We start from the raw sequence: 4807 nt of genomic DNA on the forward strand, positions 1-4807 counted from the left end.
TTGCAATCAATCAAACAGATCATTGATCATTGGTATGGGGTACTTGTTTTTGATGGTTACTTCATTCAATCCTCGATAATCGACAACCATCCTTAACGATCCATCCTTCTTCTCCACTAGAAGTACTGGCGATCCCCAAGGCGATGAACCTGGGCGAATATATCCTTTATCCAGTAACTCCTTAATCTGTTTCTTAATTTCCACCAAATCCTTTGCAGGCATCCTATATGGTCTCTTTGATATTGGCCCTGTGCCTGGAAAAAGCTCAATCAAAAACTCAATATCTCTATCCGGTGGCATGCCTGGCAACTCTTCTGGAAATACTTTGGGGAAATCCTTCACTACTGGTACTTCCTCCTGCACTACTCCGGTTAAACAATTTACTTGAGTCCTCTTTGGCACATGTCGGGATACATACTTGATTCTTCTCCCTTCTGGGGTGGTAAGTGAAATTGACTTACTGGCACATTCAATATTCCCTTCATACTTTGATAACCAATCCATGCCTAATATCACATCCAATCCTTGGGATTCCAATAATATTAGGTCCGAGGGAAAAACATAGTTACCAATCCTTAATGGTAACCGATCACACCATAGACTAGCCATATACTCTGCTCCAGGCGAGGTTACTAACATGGGTGATCTAAGGGCTTGGGTTGGTAGTTTATACTTATCCACAAATCCCCTTCATATGTATGAATGCGATGCACCAGTATCGAAAAGAACGAGTGCAGTACATGACTTAACCAAAAACTTACCGATTACTGCATCCGGCTGCTCTTCAACCTCCTCCCCGCTAACGTGGTTCACCTGTTCCCTGTTGAAAGGGTTTGGCTTCTTCCCAGAGCTTCCATTGCCATTTCCATTCTGGGATTCAGGACATTCATTGGCATAATGTCCGGTCTTCTGGCACTTAAAGCAAGTGACTTGGCTCAGGTCTTTCTTGGCTGGGGTTGATTGGTTGGTGCAGTTCTGGCCGTTGCTTCCTCCATTCCCATTACCATTCCTGGGGCCATTGTGATTGTGCGAACTACCTCCTCCATGGGTATGCTGAAAATGTCCTCCCGGCCTAGGGGTAAATCGTGGCTTCTGCTGAGCTCCTGAATTGTACTTTCCTTGTGCATATTTCCTCTTGCGATTCTCAATTTGCTGCTGCTTCCCTTCAATCATAAGAGCACGATCTACCAACTCCTGGTATTTGTTGAAGGTTGCTACCATCAACTGCATGCTCAACTCATCATTCAGTCCTTCCAGAAACTTCTCCTGCCTAGCTGCATCCGTAGTAACGTCATCTAGGGCATAACGTGCTAGCTTACTAAAGTCCTCCACATACTGGCCAACTGTCCGTCCTCCTTGGCGCAAGTTGCGAAACTCTCGCTTCTTCATGGCCATAGCTCCTGCTGAAACATGGGCAGTACGAAAAGCCTGCTGAAACTGGTCCCATGTGATAGTATCGACAGGGAAAGTGGCTGTGAAATTCTCCCACCATGATGCTGCGGGTCCTTCAAGCTGATGTGCGGCAAACTTCACCTTCTCCGCATCAGTGCATCCTGCTATGGTCAACTCTCTAGCTGTCTTGCGGAGCCAATCATCTGCTACTATCGTCTCGGTGCTACTCGAAAACACCGGCGGATTCAACCTAAGAAAACAGGCTAAGTGATCAACAGGTGGTGGTGGTGGTGGGTTGTTGTTGTTGTTGTTCCCCTGGTTCTGATTCTGGACTAGTAACTGCATCAATGTGTTCTGCTGCTGGATCAACTGAGTGAGCTCCGGTGGGAAGGTAAATCCGGGGTCACGTCTCGGAGGCATCTGAGGGTTTAGAAAAGGATGAGATTTAAGAATAGAGGGGGTCTAAAGAGAAAACACTACTCATATGCACATGAGGCAAAAGCAAACAATTCACTTCATTCAATCAACCAAACAAGGGAATACAATCGATCTAACTATCGCAAAAGTGCTCGGGCTACTATATTTACATGGTGGACTACTACTACTGTTGGGGTGGTCTACTAGAAATATTCTTTGGTTGCAGACTCCATGATATCTGCTCCAGCTTCATCAACATAGTCATCATTGCTATCATTTGGATCCGAGTCGGTGTCGTCGATGATGTAGTCTTCTGGGCGAATCTCCTTGGGTTCTTCGTCTTCTTCTATTGGTGTAGGGCCTCCCATAAATATTCCAATTTTCTTGATCAGATCATCATTCTTCTCCACTAATACTTCGATTTCCTCTTCATAATCTTCACGTGTATCCTTGAGTTCTTCCTCCAGTTCCTTGATTCTTGTCCACGCCTTCTTCAAATCTATCATGTCAGTGCACATCTGGTTCTCCTGACGTCGAATGTGTTGGTTTAACTCCTGGATAAAAGCTGCAACTGATCTATCCTTCCTGGTGCTGATCATCTCCCAGTGCTCATCTCGGCCCCACAAATCTGGTAGATAGTATCCTTGAGATCATTGCGGTAGACTTCTCCAATGCGTCCCATGGCGATGTGAGCTGCCATGCTCTTTCCTAGACTCCAGGTTTGGTGCATCGAAAGAAAACTCTATGGGCTCAGTGACTGGCATGAACGTCCTTCCTGGAACTTGAACTTGAATCATCCAGCGCTCTTCTTCAGGTAGAGTGGCGTTGTAGGTTCCGGTGAAGCTTGGTACTCCTATGTTCAGGTATCTAGTGACTTCCTTCAAGTGACGTCCAAAGGGTGTATCTTCATCCGGTTGAGTGAACTTGTTCCTTGCATCTGCCATCCTAAAAGAGTAGAAAAGATGAGAGGTAAGAAGAGAAGAGAGTGAGTAGCGATCTAGGTCTTTAGCTTAGTGGCCGTGTCCTACAGTCAGCGTGTGCTCTGATACCATCTTGTAGCGACCAGACCTCAAACGGTCCAATCTCTGTGCTCCGGTGTCATCCCTGGATCAATAATGCTGACACCACACAGTACTTGAATGATTTATAGTAGAGTAGTAATCACACACTTATTACATCGAGTGTCTCCAAAGATAACTTATTACAATAAAAATGGCTTAAGGCCATCTAATAATGATAACAACGGAAAGCTTGGAAGATAAGTGGGTCCATCAACTCCAACGGCATCACTGAGTATAGAACCACGACCTAAAACTCCTTAATTGTCGTCTGAAAAGTCTGCAACATTAATGTTGCAGCCCAAAAATGGGCCAGCACATGGAATATGCTGGCAATGTAACACATAGAGAATAATGGAATGAAACAGCTATACTATATGCATATTTGGCTGGTGGAAAGCTCTATGGTTACAGTTTTGCGTAAAGCTAAATTTTCCCTACTGCAGAGGAATAAATTTATTTAACTATTATGGTGGTTGTTAAACATTGAGAATGGTTGACAACATTCTCAATCCCAATCAAACATCATCATTAAACAAACCCAACAAAATTAATCTTTTAGAGTAACATGTTGAGATTCACATGATAATCCAGGTACTAGATACTCAAGATGTCCATAACCGGGGACACGGCTAACCATGATTAGTTTATACACTCTGCAGAGGTTTGCGCACTTTTCCCCACCAGACTCGATCGCCTCCATTTGGTTTCTCACACTACACGGTGTTTGAGAAATAGATGACCGAGACATAGTCTTTCAGATGCGCTAGCACCTTACGATGGGTAGACCGTACCACCTACATCCCCTACATCTGAGTCTACCACTATAAGAGTTCGCACGACTTAGTCAACTATGCTAGAGCCCATAATAGCTTGTGGATGCACACGGAAGTTTCTAGCATGAATAATCTCATGATCCCTTTGAGCCTGGGTGGCGGTCTAAAAGAAAACAGGCAAATCCTGGAATACCCATGTGCCTCAATCCACCCAGATGTGTGTTTAGGTTGCCACCTTAAGTAAATCATTAATTAACAAAGCTCACATCTGTCATGGATACACTCACCCAATCCATGTCTACTAGCATAGCATAGCAATAATAAGCAAACGTAGAAGTAACTCCCAAAGTTTTGATAATTAGACAGGTAATAGGTACTACCTCAACTACTTCCCAAACCCACAATTTAATTAGATCCTAATCATGCAATGTGTAAGGATTGATCTAATGCAATAAAACTGGGTAGTAGGAGGTATGATCAAAGTGTTACTTGCCTTGCTGATGATCCGGGAAACCTAGCGATTCGAAGTAACAAGCGGCGCACTCCGGGAACTCTATCGCAAACAAAAAAGCACACAATAAGTACTCAATTAATGCACAGGTAAAACTCAAATAAGAGATTTAACCAGAAAGTTCAACTTAAGAATTCCGGCTAGCAAAAAGAATCGAATCGAACGTAGCAACGAAAGACAAACGACAAAAGAAACATGCTTCATTTACTATTCTGGATCTAAGGCAATTTTTACAGAAGCAAAAACTTGTTTAAGTTGGTTAAACGGAAAGAGGGTTTCGAGACGAAACTCCAGGCGCTTGAATCGCCTGATTTTGATAAACGAGCGAAAATATAAACTAAAACGAAAATCAGATCAGAAATCGCAATCAGAAAATCGCGGATTTAATCCGAGAAAAAGAAAAACGACGAACAGTTTAACGAACGAACATTCATTAACTGAATCTAAACGAAGAACACGTTCGTTAAAACGAATGAACGAGCGAACGCTCACTAATTAGCCTAAACCGGAAAAAAACCGATCTAAAGAAAAAACGAAACAAACAAAAAACCGACGAAAACCGAACGGTTTTTTCGGGAAAACCGGCGGCGGGATCGAGGTAAACCTCGGGCGGCGGGACGGCGGCGGCGGCTCCGGTGAGGCGGCGGGGTCCG

Source organism: Triticum aestivum, chromosome 7A (genome assembly GCF_018294505.1).
Source record: "Triticum aestivum cultivar Chinese Spring chromosome 7A, IWGSC CS RefSeq v2.1, whole genome shotgun sequence".
Lineage (NCBI taxonomy): Eukaryota > Viridiplantae > Streptophyta > Magnoliopsida > Poales > Poaceae > Triticum > Triticum aestivum.